Source organism: Oncorhynchus gorbuscha, linkage group LG05 (assembly GCF_021184085.1).
Source record: "Oncorhynchus gorbuscha isolate QuinsamMale2020 ecotype Even-year linkage group LG05, OgorEven_v1.0, whole genome shotgun sequence".
In the NCBI taxonomy this organism is placed as follows: Eukaryota; Metazoa; Chordata; class Actinopteri; order Salmoniformes; family Salmonidae; genus Oncorhynchus; species Oncorhynchus gorbuscha.
Genome location: NC_060177.1, coordinates 74229109 through 74247992, shown reverse-complemented (window position 1 = coordinate 74247992; position 18884 = coordinate 74229109). Strand labels below are relative to the sequence as shown.

The following is an 18884-nucleotide window of genomic DNA, read 5'->3' as shown; positions in this document are numbered from 1 at the left end:
TTTATTTAACGAGGCAAGTCAGTTAAGAACACATTCTTATTTTCAATGACTGCCGAGGAACGGTGGGTTAACTGCCTCGGTCAGGGGCAGAACGACAGATTTTCACTTTGTCAGCTCGGGGGATCCAATCTTGCAACCTTACAGTTAACTAGTCCAATGCAAAAGCCATCCGTTTTGTCACTAAAGCACCTTATACTACCCACCATTGCGACTTGTATGCTCTAGTCGGCTGGCCCTCGCTACATATTCGTTGCCAGACCCACTGGCTCCAGGTCATCTACAAGGCCATGCTAGGTAAAGCTCCGCCTTATCTCAGTTCACTGGTCACGATGGCAACACCCATCCGTAGCACGCGCTCCAGCAGGTGTATCTCACTGATCATCCCTAAAGCCAACACCTCATTCGGCCGCCTTTCGTTCCAGTACTCTGCTGCCTGTGACTGGAACGAATTGCAAAAATCGCTGAAGTTGGAGACTTTTATCTCCCTCACCAACTTCAAACATCAGCTATCTGAGCAGCTAACCGATCGCTGCAACTGTACATAGTCTATTGGTAAATAGCCCACCCATTTTCACCTACCTCATCACCACAGTTTTTATTTATTTACTTTTCTGCTCTTTTGCACACCAATATCTCTACCTGTACATGATCATCTGATCATTTATCACTCCAGTGTTAATCTGCAATATTGTAATTATTCGCCTACCTCATGCCTTTTGCACACATTGTATATAGACTCCCCCTTTTTTTCCTACTGTGTTATTGACTTGTTAATTGTTTACTCCATGTGTAACTCTGTTGTCTGTTCACACTGCTATGCTTTATTTTGGCCAGGTCGCAGTTGCAAATGAGAACTTGTTCTCAACTAGCCTACCTGGTTAAATAAAGGTGAAATTAAAAAAATGATACACTTGTCAACAACGGGTGTAGCTGAAATAGCCGAATCCACTAATTTGAAGGGGTGTCCACATACATTTGTACATATAGTAGATTTCACAATGTTTAATGAGTACATCATCACAATAGGACAAAGGTTGAGATCTCCCAACCCTATGGCACATTTCCAATGTTTTGAGTGAGGTACAAGGTACTGAGCCCTTAATCGATACAGTCCACACACAGGCCTAATCAATAGGACTCAATGTTCTTGCTCCCAATCTTTTCACTCCGTATGTTCTTGCCATATACAAATCCCCTATGAATTTATTTGGGCAGTCAACTTTCTCCGTCATCATTATTCAGGATTCATTCATAATTTTTCATAATCATTGTAGTAGAGGTCGACCGATTATGATTTTTCGATACCGATTATTGGAGGACCAAAAAAGCCGATACCGATTAATCGGCCGATTCTTTTAAATTATTTATTTGTAACAATGACAATTACAACAATACTGAATGAACGCTTATTTTAACTTAATATAATACATCAATAAAATCAATTTAGCCTCAAGTAAATAATGAAACATGTTCAATTTGGTTTAAATAATGCAAAAACAAAGTGTTGGAGAAGAAAGTAAAAGTGCGATATGTGTTATGTAAGAAAGCTAACGTTTCAGTTCCTTGCTCAGAACATGAGAACATATGAAAGCTGGTGGTTCCTTTTAACATGAGTCTTCAATATTCCCAGGTAAGAAGTTTTAGGTTGTAGTTATTATAGGAATTATAGGACTATTTCCCTCTATATGATTTGTATTTCATTAACCTTTGACTATTGGATGTTCTCATAGGCACTTTAGTATTGCCAGTGTAACAGTATAGCTTCCGTCCCTCTCCTCGCTCCTCCCTGGGCTCGAACCAGCAACACAACGACAACAGCCACCATCGAAGCAGGGTTACCCATGCAGAGCAAGGGGAACAACCACTAGAAGGCTCAGACCGAGTGATGTTTGAAACTCTTTTAGCGCGCGCTAACTAGCTAGCCATTTCACTTCGGTTACACCAGCCTCATCTCGGGAGTTGATAGGCTTGAAGTCATAAACCGCGCAATGCTCTGTCTTTGTGAGACACAGAGTAGGTGAATGGATGTTCACCGCATGTGTGGTTCCCACTGTGAAGCAATGGAGTGGAGGTGTGATGGTGACACTGTCTGTGATTTATTTAGAATACAAGGCAGACGTAATCAGCTTGGCTACCACAGCATTCTGCAGCGATATGCCATCCTATCTGGTTTGTGCTTCGTGGGACTATCATCAAAACACACCTCCAAGCTGTGTAAGGGCTATTTGACCAAGAAGGAGAGTGATGGAGTGCTGCATCAGATAACCTGGCCTCCACAATCACCTGACCTCAACCAATTGAGATGGTTTGGGATGAGTTGGACCGTAGAGAATATGTGGGAACTCCTTCAAGACAGTTGGAAAAGCATTCCAGGTGATGCTGGGTGAGAGAATACCAAGCGTGTGCAAAGCTGTCATACTTTCAAGAATACAAAATGTATTTTGATTTGTTTAACCCTTTTTTGTTTACTACATGATTCCATGTGTTATTTCATAGTTTTGATGTGTTTACTATTATTCTAAAATGTAGAAAGTAGTAAAAATAAAGAAAATCCTTGAATGAGTAGGTGTGACCAAACTTTTGACTGGTATTGTATTTGCAGAAAACATAATTTGAAACACAACCAGAACATATTGCAAAGGCATGCAACAAGTTTGTAGAGTCACAAGCTTGATATCATTGCATGCTAGGAATTTGGGACCAAATACTAATCTTTTGACTAAATTGAATACACTATAAGTGAATTTGTCCAAATACTTATGACACCTTCAAATGGGCGGACTATATATGTAAAGTGCATTTATTTCTAAACGGTAAAACAGACATGTATAAAATTACCCTTAAATTAAGAAGGCGACATTCTGTTTAAAACATTTGATCTCAAATTCAAAATGCTGGCGTATAGAGCCAAATTAAAAGTTTTAGCTTCACTGTCCAAATAAATATGTAGGGGAGTGTAATTGCATATTGAACACTGAAGGCCTCCATTGGGAACCCATTCCATACATAATTAGTAGGACTCAATCAGTATGTAAATAATGGAACTACTCTAGTTGTATTGTGACATGTTCAAGTGTGCTTTGGCATTAGGGTGAGAAAAGCTTACCGTTGAAACGTGTCTGTAAGTTTAGTACAATTATAAACCTAGAAGTGTGGTTGTTGAGGGAAGGTGAACCTATATGCAGGCTGGAAATGAAAAACTATTTACATCATCAGATTAGTCATACATTCTTAATATACAAATTATTTAATTTAAAACACTATTTGAAAAAGAAACACCCAGCATCTCGTGTTTATTGTTCAACAAAACAAACATTTCTTTCGCTGATCATCCCAAAAATGTAGCTGGCACAAATTTACAGCAGGGATACTCTGTTGTAACCAAGCCTGGAGGGCCAGATGGAGTACTGTTAGTTTCCAGATTTGAGAGAATCCTTGAATTACAGTATGGAGCCGAGCTCAAGACTAGTGTAATGTAGGGCTCACCTGGGCCTGGAAAAAGACTAGTGTAATGTAGGGCTCACCTGGGCCTGGAAAAAGACTAGTGTAATGTAGGGCTCACCTGGGCCTGGAAAAAGACTAGTGTAATGTAGGGCTCACCTGGGCCTGGAAAAAGACTAGTGTAATGTAGGGCTCACCTGGGCCTGGAAAAAGACTAGTGTAATGTAGGGCTCACCTGGGCCTGGAAAAAGACTAGTGTAATGTAGGGCTCACCTGGGCCTGGAAAAAGACTAGTGTAATGTAGGGCTCACCTGGGCCTGGAAAAAGACTAGTGTAATGTAGGGCTCACCTGGGCCTGGAAAAAGACTAGTGTAATGTAGGGCTCACCTGGGCCTGGAAAAAGACTAGTGTAATGTAGGGCTCACCTGGGCCTGGAAAAAGACTAGTGTAATGTAGGGCTCACCTGGGCCTGGAAAAAGACTAGTGTAATGTAGGGCTCACCTGGGCCTGGAAAAAGACTAGTGTAATGTAGGGCTCACCTGGGCCTGGAAAAAGACTAGTGTAATGTAGGGCTCACCTGGGCCTGGAAAAAGACTAGTGTAATGTAGGGCTCACCTGGGCCTGGAAAAAGACTAGTGTAATGTAGGGCTCACCTGGGCCTGGAAAAAGACTAGTGTAATGTAGGGCTCACCTGGGCCTGGAAAAAGACTAGTGTAATGTAGGGCTCACCTGGGCCTGGAAAAAGACTAGTGTAATGTAGGGCTCACCTGGGCCTGGAAAAAGACTAGTGTAATGTAGGGCTCACCTGGGCCTGGAAAAAGACTAGTGTAATGTAGGGCTCACCTGGGCCTGGAAAAAGACTAGTGTAATGTAGGGCTCACCTGGGCCTGGAAAAAGACTAGTGTAATGTAGGGCTCACCTGGGCCTGGAAAAAGACTAGTGTAATGTAGGGCTCACCTGGGCCTGGAAAAAGACTAGTGTAATGTAGGGCTCACCTGGGCCTGGAAAAAGACTAGTGTAATGTAGGGCTCACCTGGGCCTGGAAAAAGACTAGTGTAATGTAGGGCTCACCTGGGCCTGGAAAAAGACTAGTGTAATGTAGGGCTCACCTGGGCCTGGAAAAAGACTAGTGTAATGTAGGGCTCACCTGGGCCTGGAAAAAGGTGTCTAAAATAGCCCAGGACAGAAAGAGATAGAAGGGGGGCCCTTTTGAGGCCTTAAATGCCGCATGGCGTGATGAGGCCTTCGTAGGTAAGAAGTACAGTATGACCATGTTGTCTGTTGCTGCCCCCCAGGCACTGGCACCAACGCCTGCTACATGGAGGAGATGCGTCACCTGGAGCTGGTGGAAGGGGACGAGGGGAGGGTGTGTGTTAACATGGAGTGGGGGGCATTTGGGGACGATGGCGCTCTGTATGATCTTCGTACAGACTTCGACCAGGAGATCGACGCCGGCTCCCTCAACCCCGGCAAACAGCTGTGAGTGACAGACAGACAACTGGCCCGCCCTCTACTTCTACTATATTGTCTATTACACTAGTCCTCTCTGTCTGTTGCCCAATCCCACCTGGAAAAGATATCAACCTCCAGTTGCTATATAGATCTGGCTTTGTGTTGAAAGTGTAATTTTCAGTTTGATGTTAAGTGTCATCCTCAGAATTTACTCACAGCTAGCCAGGTGTTGTTGTAAATGTGTGACAGCCTGCTGTGTGTGTGTAGGTTTGAGAAGATGATCAGTGGGATGTACATGGGCAAGCTGGTGCGTCTGATCCTAGTAAAGATGGCAAAGGAGGACATGGTGTTTCAGGGTCACACCACCCCTGACCTCGTCACCAATGGACAACTCCAGACCAGCTTTGTCTCTGCCATCGAGAATGACAAGTTAGTAGTTTTTGTGTGTGTACGATATGTGGGCCTATCTTGATATAACTTGGTTCATGATGATGATGTTAATAGGTAGTAAATGTAATTCATACAAATACCAAACTGAATGTTATACTTTATAAGCTGGTATGTAACTGAGGTGGTACTATTTTCCTGACAGAGACAAGGAGGGTTTGGTGAGTGCAGAGAAGATGCTGAGGGGGCTGGGCCTGGACCCCTCTGTGGAGGACTGCGTGGCCACTCGGAGGGTGTGTCAGGTGGTGTCAACCCGGGCCGCCCACCTGTGTGCTGCCACCCTTGCTGCTGTGTTAAGACAGATCAGAGACAACAAGGCTGCAGAGAGGCTGACAACAATAGGAGTGGACGGCTCTGTCTACAAGAACCACCCACAGTGAGTGGGGGGGGGTGCGCGAGTGTGTGGGGTTGCGTGTGTGTGAGTGAGTGCTTGCGTATGTATTAGTGCGTGTGTGTATCTCCGTGTGTGAGCATGGAGATACTGTACTCTGGGGTTATCTCTAACATAGTTGGGGTCAATGATGCTGCCATTGCAGCTCCCTTAAATTCAGAATAGAACAGATGAAGTGTTGCACTTGACATGGCGCTCTGATAATCTACTCTGAAGCACTACTCACTGAAGTATAGAAGACATACTCTCATTGCTATTAGAATTAACTAAACTAGACTGCACAGTGAAATTACAGTGGAACTGACCCTCCGATCTTAAAGCTCCCATGCAGTCTTTAATTATTATTTTTAAGTCATCACTGTATGTCTAATACATCACTCTGTGTTTATTTAATAAAAATAACTCCAAATTATAAGTTTTATTATGTTTTTCCTTGAGCCCAGGGCCTAAACATGCTTTGTAAAGTTTCTAAAACAATAATTCATTTATTACTAGTAAGGTAGCCTGGCGGGTAGGAGTATTGGGCCACTAACCCGAAAGGTTGCTGGATCGTATCGCCGACATGTCTGTAAATGTAATTCTGACCCTGAGCAAGGCACTTAACCCCCAATAACAACTGCTCCCAGGGCGCCAAATATGTCGATTAAGGCAACCCCCATCACCACTCTTGATTCAGCCACCGGCACCACTCAAGGACATTCAGAGACTTGTCCTGAAGCCACTCCTGCATTGTCTTGGCTGTGTGCTTAGTGTCGTTGTCCTGTTGGAAGGTGAACCTTCGCCCAAGTCTGAGGTCTTGAGCACTCTGGAGCAGGTTTTGATCAAGGATCTCTTTGTACTTTGCGCCATTCATTCATCTTTCCCTCTATCCTGACTAGTCTCCCTGCCACTGCAAAACATCCCCCTTTTTATACCTGTGCACAGCGCTTCTAAAAATGAAGCTTTCACTCAGCCCTTCACGTGTACACAGCCCCCAGCCAGGCAGTGTTGCAGTGCGAGGTAGGATAGGTTAAGTAGGATTCGTAGTTCTTTGACTTAGTACAATTTAATTTACCAGCTATGAAACAAAACAGCAGAAATTCTTTGAAAACAGCTACTGTAGAATTTGTTTTGCTATAAATGTGATCATACTTGACTATTTTTATTGTTAAATGCTTGCACTGTGGAGCCCTGACCCCCCACCAACATGGCTGGTGAAATGGACAACTTACCCTCCAATGGCAAAATTTACTCACATTTGGCGGGTGTTAATTTTAAATCCTGCCTTAAGCTTTTGGCCAATGAAATGCTCAGTCTGATCGTGTGGACATTAGGACACAAATTTGAAGATATTTACATACAAAGCCCTGATTGGCTGATTGGATGGTCTAATCCTGAATGCTGATTGGTTAAAACCACATTCCAGCCGGTGTCTATTCCTGAAGTTGCCACAGATGCCTATTTACTCTTTATTATTTTGGTCAGGCCAGGGTGTGACATGGGTGATTTATGTGTCTTGTCTTGTCTAGGGGTTTATTAGATTTATGGGGTTGTGTGTAGTATAGTATTCTAGGTAAGTCTATGGTTGCCTAGAGTGGTTCTCAATCAGAGGCAGGTGTTTATCGTTGTCTCTGATTGGGAACCATATTTAGGCAGCCATATTCTTTGAGTATTTCGTGGGTGATTGTTCCGGTCTCTGTGTTTTGCACCAGTTCGGACTGTTTCGGTTTGCCACGGTTTCTTGTTTTGTATAAGTATAATGTTCATGTTATCATCTTTATTAAAGATGTTTATAAATAACCACACTGCATTTTGGTCCTCCACTCCTTCACCAGAAGAAAACCGTAACAATTAAATGTCAGGAATTGTGAAAAACTGATTTTAAATGTATCTGGCTAAGGTGTATGTAAACTTCTGACTTCAACTGTATATCCATAAAAAGATTCCAGCTAATTAATTATGTAGACTGGCTGAGAAACGCTGCCTACCTGTCTGTCTCGTCCAAACTCCTGACACGTTCATTACTATGGGACAGCAGGAGTTCGAATTTCAATATTGAAACAATGTTGCAAATGTCTGAGGGACAGACAGAAAATTTCCTGTTGAAAACAGAAAGCTCCACTCCATCCTGTCAAACGCCTTCTCAGCATCCAGTGAAGCCAGCAGGACAGAGGTCTTCTGTGCGTTTACTTGATCAATAATATCAAAAAGACTGCGAATGTTATCAGAAGAGTATCTGTCTCTAATAAATCCAGTTTGGTCTGCTTTTATTATTTTGGGAAGAAGAGTGTTTAGTCTTTTGGCGAGCAACTGGGTAATTATTTTATAGTCGAAATCCAACAAGCTTATGGGCCGGAAGGACGAGCAGGATAGGGGGTCCTTGTCCTTTTTGAGCAACACTGTAATGCGAGCTGTGTGCATTGAGTCTGGGAGAACTCCGTTTTTGCAAAAATCCTCCAGCATTGGCATGAAGATAGGGCTGAGCTGGGGCCAAAAAGCTTTCTAGAACTCTCTGTGGAATCCATCTGGGCCTGGGGACTTATTAGGTGGCATGGAGGTAATTGCCTCCAGGATCTCCTCAGGAGTGAAGGGGGAGTTGAGATCTTCTTGGTCGGTCTCTGATAGTTTAGGTAGCGAGATTCCCTCTAGGAAAGAGTGGAGTTCTGCCTCCGTGTGTTTTCTCTCAGAGGTATATAGTTTGCAGTAAAAATCATGAAAAGTTAAATTGATAATTTTTGGGTCATATGTGACCTCGTCCTCTGCTGTTCGGATAGCCATGATTGTACGCTCTGACTGCTCCTTTTTTAATTGGTAAGCAAGCAATCTACTGGGCCTATTGCTATACTCATGGTATTTCTGTTTAGTAAAGAAAACTTTTTTTTTTATCTCCCGAGTGTAGTCCAAATTTAGTTTGGCTTTGGCTGCTTTAAGATGACTCCAGGAGGTGCTGTCAGGATTGTTTATGTATTTTTTCACAGCATTCCAGCTCCCTCTCAAGATCTAGCCTGTGTGCCTCCATTGCTTTTTTCTTAGAGGAAGCATATGCAATTAGATTACCTCTTAGTGTGGCTTTAGCAGCGTTCCCACATTGTGGCCGGAGAAACAGGAGAATCTTTGTTGTCTTGTGTGTAGTTGTCTATCCATGTAGTTACCTATGTATGGAACGCTTTGTTTGATAGCATGGAGGTGTTGAATTTACAGCTCTTTGACCTTGGGATGTTTTTGCAGAGGTCAAAGCGGAGGTGGACAAAGGCGTGATCTGAAAGTGCTATGGGTCCGATTGTACATGTGGCTGAATTTATGAAACTCTTTGGGATAAAAATGTAATCTATACGGGAGTAGGTGTTATGGACATTAGAATAGTATGTATAGTCCATAGATGAGCTATTAGTCTCTCTCCAGATATCTATCAGTCCCATCTCTTTAGTAAGAGTTCAAAATCTTTGCAGATCTAGGATTTGTGGTGGGGACTTGAGATGATTTGTCTCGGGTTGGGTTAAGGGTACAATTAAAATCTCCACGCCAAAGGAAACACAATGCTCATTGAACAGGGTTATCATTTTTGACATGAAGGCAGGAGTATCTGTGTTAGGGGCATGTATGTTTAAGATAGTAATTGGTTGACCATATAGTGACCCAGTTATCAAAATAAATCTCCCCTACGGATCAGATATGTTTTTGTCAATTATGAATGGAACATTTTTATGGATAAGTATGGCTGTGCCTCTACTGTTTGATTTGAAATATGAGAAATACACTTGTCCCACCCAAGCTCTGCGGAGTTTGGCATGTTTAGCATCACAGAGGTGTGTCTCTTGTAATATCGCGATGTCTGCTTTTTCCTTTTTTAGAGCACATAGTATCTTTTTCCGTTTTATTGCATGACCTAGACCATGGCAGTTCCATGTTTATAATACAATCTCTGAACACCCCAGCCGAGTTCCCAAACAACTCGACACATCCCGTTGGATCTATTACCCCCCCGCTCAGTCTCAATTCTGTGTTCCGGAAGGAAAAAACGGGAAAAATTAGCAACGCACAACGTTTCCCCCTCCCCACCAAAGAAATGCCTCATCCTCTCCGCCCCACATTGAGTAAATGACACAGTAGCCCCTGTCCAGACCACGTTAAAAGAGGGAGAAAATAAAATCAATAGCCCAGCCTACATATACCTCCCCCAGGGGACATAGGAAACCACAGTAATAATATCAACAAAAAGATGGAAATAAAAGTAGGCTGAAACGTTAGCAGGCCTAGGTCAGGCTATAGAGCCTATCCCTCTCAGCTAAAGGAAAATAAATAGAGATTAGACGGCTATAATGACATTTAGCGGGGCGGGTGGCTCTTTGGATATCGGCTATATGTCGTCTTACCTCCTTTAGTAACAGCAGTAATCGCATTTAGTCATTGGTCCGTTTGTCATTGACCAGGATTGTCTTTCAAAAAACGTTTTGCCTCTTCGGGAGTTTTGAAGTGTCGCAAGGCTCCTTGGTGAAGAATCCTGAGCTCGTTTGGGTATTTGAATCCCCTGAAGATGCTTCGGTCAATTGAGTATTTCTTCACTTCGTCAAATTCTCGGCGTATTCCAGCTGACAGATCCTGGTGTAAAGTGAGTTTGGCATTTCCCACTTGGTTTGGTGTTGTTTTTCGCCGCCTGTAGGACTCGTTCCTTGACGGTGAATCTCAGCAAATGTATGGTGATTGGGCGCGGTGGTTGTCTGGCTGCTGGTGGGGGCCTCAGTGCTCAGTGAGCTCTCTCGAGTTCTATGGGCCTGTCGGTGGACAGGTGGAGCCACTCGGGAAGTTTGTCTTGCAGGTAGCGGATCAGTGGCATGTTTCCCTCTTCTTTTTCACCCAGATTGAATAGAACACAATTATTCCTTCGCCCCCTGTTTTCCAGGTCCTCTGTTTTCTCTTCCAGATGCTCTATTTTTTTTTAGCATATGCTATTGTTTCCATGGCATCTGTCAATAAGTTTTCCATGGATAGGATTCACCCCTCTGCCTCGTCCAGGCGCCCCGCGTTTATGGTTATCTTGTTGTTGATGTCAGGCAAAGCGTTTTCCAGTATTGTCACCTTGCCACCTATCGCACTGAGCTGAGAGTTAATGGCATCTAATTTAGTGTTTAGTTCTGTACGTTGGGATCTCAACTCAGAAAGGATGTCTTCGACAGAGTGCGAGGTTGGGCCTCGGGGGGAGCGGGTCCTCTTGCTCCTGGCTAAATGGCGCTAGTTTTTTCTGAAGCTAGCTTCTTCTTGGAGGCTTTTTCCGTCGCTAATGCCCGGGTAAAAATGTCACCTGTAGTGTCGCCTTTTGTAGCCGCCATTACTTTTTTTACTAAAGCTAAATGAGTTTGAACTTGGAGTGGAGGTAAGATTAGGAATTGGAAACTACTTGTGCGGAGCTCTTAGTTCATGCGGCCAACTCTTCAAGGGTCACGTGATCCCCTGTGAGGTGTTGTTTTAACTGTTTTTTTAAAATCTATTTTTATCTGATTTTACTGCTAGCTTGAGTTACCTGAGGTGGAGGAGAGTTCCATGTAGTCATGGCTCTATTATAATACTGTGTGTTTCCTAGCCTCTGTTCTGAACTTGGGAACTGTGAAAAGACCCCTGGTGGCATGTTTTGTGGGGTATGCATGGGTGTCTGAGCTGTGTGTTAGCTGTTTGAACAGTGCTTTCAACATGTCAATCTCTCCTCTACTTTGAGCCAGGAGAGATTGACATGCATGTTCTTGATATAAGCCCTATGTGTACATTTAAGGGCCGGTCGTGCTGCTCTGTTCTGGGCCAACTGTAATTTTCCTATGAGGTCATGACTCAAAAAATGAAATGCTATTGCACATTGTCAAGTTTTATATGAATAAATTCCAACTCAACTTGATACTCAAACAATCTACACCTCCCTGAGTTTCACAGCACTCTGAGCATGAGTCATATAAGGTACTGTATGAAATTTTTTACCCTATATATATTAAAGACGAGTGAGGAAGTAGACTTCCACTCTGATTCCAAAGAGGCTCGAATGCACTTCAGCTCCAGTCGTTTCAGGACATTAAAAATGAAATGCTATGGACAATGTCGAGTTTCATTTTAATGAATTCCAACTCAACTTGACAACAATCTACACCTCCCTGAGTTTCAATCTACACCTCCCTGAGAGCATGACTACTCAGAGCAATTCTCCTAGAATAGACTTAACTAAATTACACAGTGGATGAGGGAAATTACAATGGAGTTGACCCTTACATCTCAAGTGCCAGTTAAAATTACAAGACCAAGTAGGAAATGGCTTATACATACAGTACCAGTTAAAAGTTTGGACACACCTACTCATTCAAGGGTTTTTCTTTATTTTACTATTTTCTACATTGTAGAATAATAGGGAAGAAATCAAAACAATTAACTAACACATGGAATCATGTAGTAACCAAAACAATGTTAAACAAATCACAATATATTTTAGATGAAGTTGGTGCCTCTTCTTGTTCGGGCGGCGTTCGGCGGGCGGCGTCACTGGCCTTCTAGCCATCGCCGATCCACTTTTCATTTTCCATTTGTTTTGTCTTTGTTTTATACACCTGGTTTCAATTCCCCAATTACATGTTCATTATTTAACCCTCTGGTTTCCCCACGTTTTTTGTGCGTGAATACATTATTGTAAATTCCCTCCATATTGGTATTACTGGTATTACTTCATTACTGGTATTACTTCATGTATTTGGAAATTGAGTAAAGTTCCTTGTGTTACTCATCTCTGCTGTCCTGCGCCTGACTCCTCTGCACCAGCTACACCCAGATCCTTACAAGATGTTAGATTCAAAGTAGCCACCCTTTGCCCTGATGACAGCTTTGCACACTCTTGGCATTCTCTCAACCAGCTTCACCTGGAATGCTTTTCCAACAGGAGTTCCCACATATGCTGCGCACTTGTTGGCTGCTTTTCCTTCAGTTTGCAGTCCAACTCATCCCAAACCATTTCAATTGGGTTCAGGTTGGGTGATCTGATGCAGCACTCCATCACTCCTTCTTGGTCAAATAGCCTTTACACAGCCTGGAGCAGTGTTGGGTCATTGTCCTGTGGAAAAACAAATGATTGTGCCACTAAGCGCAAACCAGATGGGATGGCATATCGCTGCAGAATGCTGTGGTAGCCATGCTGGTTAAGTGTGCCTTGAATTCTAAATAAATCACTGACAGTGTCACTAGCAAAGAACCCCCACACCATCACACCTCCTCCTCCATGCTTCATGGTGGGAACCACACATGCGGCGATCAACGTTCACCTACTCTGTGTCTCACAAACACAGGGCGGTTGGAACCCAAATTCTCAAATTTGGACTTGTCAGACCAAAGGACAGATTTCCACTGGTCTAATGTCGATTGCTCATCTTGGCCCAAACAAGTCTCTTCGTATTATTGGTGTCCTTTAGTAGTGATTTCTTTGCAGCAATTTTGAGCTGATTCACACAGTCTACTCTGAACAATTTGTTTGTTTTATCCATTTTAGAATAAGGCTATAACGTAACAAAATGTGGAAAAAGTCAAGGGGTCTGAATACTTTCCGAAGGCACTGTATATACAGTACCAGTCAAAAGTTTGGACACACCTACTATTTATTCAAGGGTTTTTCTTTATTTTTACTATTTTCTACAATGTGTAATATCAGTGAGGACATAAACTATGAAATAACACATGGAATCATGTAGTAACCAAAACATTGTTCAACAAATCAAAATATATTTTATATTTGAGATTCTTCAAAGTAGCCACCCTTTGACTTGATGACAGCTCTTGGCATTCTCTCAACCAGGTTTACCTGGAATGTTTTTCCAACAGACTTGAAAGAGTTCCCACATACTCTGAGCGCTGTTGTCTCCTTTTCCTTCAGTTTGCGGTCCAACTCATCCCAAACCATCTCAATTTGTTTGAGGTTGGGTGATTATGGAGGCCAGGTCATCTGATGAAGCACTCCAACATTCTTCCACCGGTCTGGCTTCTTCCACCGGTCTGTTACGTGAACTCTGAAGCATTTATTTGGTCTGCAATTTCTGAGGCTGGGAACTCTAATGAACTTATCCTCTGCAGCGTAGGTAACTTTGGGTCTTCCTTTCCTGTGGCGGTCCTCATGAGAGCCAGTTTCATCATAGTGCTTGATGGTTTTTGCTACCCCACTTGAAAACTTTCAAAGTTCTTGAAATGTTCCGTATTGACTGACCTTCCTTTCTTAAAGTAATGATGGACTGTTGTTTCTCTTTGCTTAATTGAGCTGTTCTTGCCATAATATGGACTTGGTCTTTTTCCAAATTGGGCTATCTTCTGTATACCACCCTTACTTTGTCACAACCCAACTGATTTCCTCAAACGCATTAAGAAGGGAAGAAATTCCACAAATTCACTTTTAACAAGGCATATGTTACTTGAAATGCATTGCAGGTGACTACCTCATGAAGCTGGTTGAGAGAATGCCAAGAGTGTGCAAGGCGTGTCAATGCAAAGGGTGGCTACTTTCAATAATCTAATAATTTGATTTGTTTAACACTTTTTTGGTTACTACATGATTCCATATGAATTCTTCACTATTATTCTACAATGTAGAAAATAGTAAAAATGAAGAAAAACCCTTGAATGAGTAGGTGTCCAAACTTTTGACTGGTACTGTACATGTATTCACTAGTAACTGAAACATGATCAAATATATTTAATTTACAAACAGTTTACTAATAGCTAATGAGCCTTTTAATAATGTTTAATAAGCTTAAAATAAAGTTGTACCTCCTCTCCCAGGTTTGCGCGGCGGCTCCACAAGATGGTGCGGCGGCTGGTGCCGGATTGCGATGTACGTTTCCTGCGCCCGGAGGACGGAAGTGGGAAGGGAGCAGCCATGGTGACAGCAGTGGCGTTTCGGCTGGCTATCCAGCATGCCGAGCGGCAGCGTATCCTGGACGCTCTGTGTCTGAGCCAGGAGCAGCTGCTGGACGTGAAAAGGCGGATGGGAGAGGAGATGAACAGAGGCTTGGCCAAGGAGAGTCATGACCAGGCCACTGTCAAGATGCTGCCCACCTTTGTTCGCTCCATGCCCGACGGCACAGGTACAGGGTCAAGAGAAGAGAAGATGGAGAGAGGAGGGAGAGGGGTGTTATCTGTGGGAGAATCTCAATGGCATTTTCTTGATTCTCATGTAGTCTCTCCTTGCCCGCTTTTCAAAACCAATTGGATTAGAAAGTCAGAGGGGAGGGACCTCTGACCTCATCCAATGGGTTTTTAGGAGGTGAGGACAGGGGATGCGAAGAATCGGGTTAGGAATCGGGATTCTCCATGTGTGTATGGTAGGAGAGGGAGCCATAAGCTACTGATGGGCCTTGAAAATCCTTGAAAATAGATGGATGTCCTTGGCAGGGCTATAGCAGGAAACTGAGAAGAAAGCCTTAAGCTGTTACAAATAAAAACACAAACTCAATATACTTTCAAATTATTAAAACCAAATCGAATGAGAAATTATAATGGATTTATAATACAGTTTCTTGATTGTGTCTAGCTCGCTAATAGTCACCTAAATGAAAGCTAGACAGTCAGGGAGCATAGAAAATTCCAAAAACAATGGATAGAGGACGATCTTTATACAATTATTGACAGCGGGGAAATGTAATACATTTTCAGTACGGCCCTCCGGACCTTGTTTAAGACCCAATGCGGCTCCTGGGGTAAATTAGTTTGACACCCCTGGGTTAGAGAGATGGGCCAGCAATCAAAAGCTCAGCGGTTGGAAATCCATGGCTGACAAAATGTACATCAGGATTTGAGCACCTACTGCTGTTGTGGTCCTTAACAAGGCACATAACCCCCAAACTGCTAAATATAATTTTGGAGTGTTATCTTACTTTCTTAACTTCTCTCCCCATTGTGCCTATTGAACTCATCAGAGAGCGGTGAATTCTTGGCCCTGGACCTGGGAGGGACCAACTTCCGGGTTCTGCTGGTGCGTGTGCGGTGCGGGAAGAGACGCAGTGTGGAGATGCACAACAAGATCTACTCCATTCCCCAGGAGGCCATGCAGGGCACTGGAGAGGAGGTAAACCAGGTTTTCACTGACAGCCGTTCTGAACTTGAGCACCTCGTGCAATGAAGTTTCCCCCCAATCCCTCCTGCTAATTTGGGAACTTTAGGTTGTCTGTGTGTGAGAAATGCTGTAAATTAAGAGGACTCTATGTATTTTGAAAGATGAGACTTGAGGATTATATTCTTGTTCTCTTTGAAAGCGACAACTGTAGGACAACAGTACCTTCTTAGGCTATTCAAATGTTTGGGAAATAAGCTGCTGTTCACAACTTTCATTTGTCTTCAAGCTTTTATGATCGGCGTAGGAGGAGAGGTTGTTGGCCATTTACATTTTAACCTCACATGGAGGGATTCTTTCACCCTGCACTGATCATTTAAACTTGATTTAACTTGTCATTATATTTTTCCATAGGCCATTGATATGGTTTGTTCTCTTTCATTATCAGTCCCATGGATACCGTACGTTTTTAGGATATTCAAACAACTTTGAGATGGAACGCTGTTAGATTCATTCATTGTTTGGTCTGGAGAAAGCCATGCATGCATAAAACGATGAAAGCGTAGCTTTGCCCAAAGGTCATATTCATATTGAATGGAGAGAAGGGAATATAGCCTATGTTTTTTTTAAACAGCTGGACACTATAGTTAAGGAGTGTCAGTTATAAAACATGTACAAGTTTAGGCTATAAGGCCCATGCATTCGACAGAGAGAGAGAAAGAGAAACAATATTTTCTGAATGGACATTTTGTGCTGCTTTGGTGGAATTCTCTGCTGTCTAGCCTACATTCCTCTCTTGCGTTCTGTAGGCCTGTACAACATAGGCTATTTATTGAAATAAGCTAAAGCAAATAGGAATGGGAAGATTACTCGGAATGTCACTCGTGTGCTGCCCTACTCCATTCGTTACTGTGCTGCGCCAGTCAAGTTCAAATAGGCTAAACCACCGTCTGTCAATTCACTATGTCGTCACCATCGACAATGGCTTTCAATTATCATCCATAGATATAAAATATTGGCCAACCCCAATAGGTAGAGCTCATTCCCAGTCCACTGCATTGGTAATTTGACCTATCTTTTCTCTCTTTCTCACTCACTCTTTTCTATTTATCTTTCTCTCTGTCATCTCTCTCGTTCTCTCCTTCTCTTTCTGTTCTCTCTCTCCCTGTCAGCTGTTTGACTGCATCGCTGACTTCCTGGAGTACATGGGTATGAAAGGAGCGTCCTTGCCCCTCGGCTTCACCTTCTCCTTCCCCTGCCATCAGAGCAAACTGGACCAGGTAACAAAACACACACACACACACACACACACACACACACACACACACACACACACACACACACACACACACACACACACACACACACACACACACACACACACACACACACACACACACACACACACACACACACACACACACACACACACACACCACACAAAACACACACACCACATATACACACCACACATACACAAAAAGCAATGCATTTCAATCGTTTTTTTATCGATTGACCCACTACTGTTGAAACTCTCACAGACAAAACGTTGAGAAGACTAGAGAACACTCATCGTGCTCTGTCTGCACCTCATCATTCCCAGGGCAACGCTTGGAAGGACAAGTGTTGACAGGAGTGGTTGGAGTGCAACAGATGGTCTATTCACCCATGCTCTAGGTGCCTGTAGCCTGTGATCCTGACATAGCATAGACCTTTTTTGTGTGGGGTGCCAATTTACAATTTACCCTACCATTTCTAACGATCTGCATGCCAGTTAGGATTTTCATATGTGCATTTCAACTAATTGTGTCTATTGAATATCTAATTGCCCACAAATGGAAGAATTCCATAGCTCACTAAAGAGAGGTGCTGTCCATCAGCACCACAGGCTTGAGCTTGGAACACAGTTTCTCTTGGTGAATGATAGTGACATTTTCTTTTCTTTTACACCCCATTTCTCCCCAATTTCGATCTTGTCTCATCACTACAACTCCCCAACAGGCTTGGGAGAGGCGAAACATGACTCGCCAAACCATGCTCCTTAACACCCGCCAGCTTAACCCGGAAGCCAGCCACACCAATGTGTCTGAGGAAACACCGTTCAACTGGCGACCTGGGTCAGCCTGCATAGCGAGATGCGAGCGAGATGTTTTTAATATCGACACCTCTCTCCTCAAAATGATCTGTGAATGCTTTTGCTACATCTTCCCCTGTAGTAGTACCATGCATGGGTTATAGACCAAGCAGCTCCTCACATACCTGCTCTGGGTCACAGTATCTTGCAACAACCGTCAGACGTGGAATATCATTCACATCCACTCTCTCATCAGGGGCCACACTAAACATAGGTGCATCTTTCAACGCTACAGTTTGCTGTTGCTTTACATTTTCAACCATCTCCGTAACGCACCCTTCAACAGTTCTGGAGACAGGCATGTCTTTGAGGTGATTTTGTCTTTGTTAGTAGTTCTTAATTGGATGGATTGCCTAAGTAAAGCCTCCTTGATATATTCTCCATTAGTAAATGGTTTTCCATGTTTAGCAAAGCACTGCTCAACTTTGTAGCTCTCCTCTGTAGCTTGATTTTTGACTACATATAGATTTGTAAACACACTGCTTTGCTTTTCATACCTGGACACTGCCCTTTTGATTCCTTCAGCCTTGTCCGCCTCATCCATGAAGTTTTTCCCATGTCTCGTTTCAAAATGACGCCATACAATTAATGTCCAACAAACAACAGTTTTAGAACAGGGAGCGCAAATAGAATGGTCCTTCAGTAAAACACATTTATATTCCTCTGTCCAGTGTCTGTGTTCTTTTGCCCATCTTAATCTTTTCTGGTGGGGTAAGTGTGTGTGTCAGAGCTGTGTGTAAGTTGACTATGCAAATCATTTGGGATTTTCAACATATGAATGTTTCTTATAAAATGAAGAAGTGATGCAGTCAGTCTCTCCTCAACTCTTAGGCCAAGAAACAAAGAAAAAGCCATATCTCAGACTGGCCAATAAATATAAAATATTAAGATGGGGAAAAAGAACACAGACACTGGACAGAGGAACTTTGCCTAGAAGGCCAGCATCCCGAAGTAGCCTCTTCTACTGTTGACTTTGAAACTGG

At 43.0% G+C, this 18884-nt stretch overlaps 1 pseudogene; it reads left to right on the top strand.

Moving 5' to 3' along the window:
- Positions 1 to 18884, top strand: part of LOC124036480 — a 77088-nt pseudogene that overhangs the window by 40609 nt on the left and 17595 nt on the right.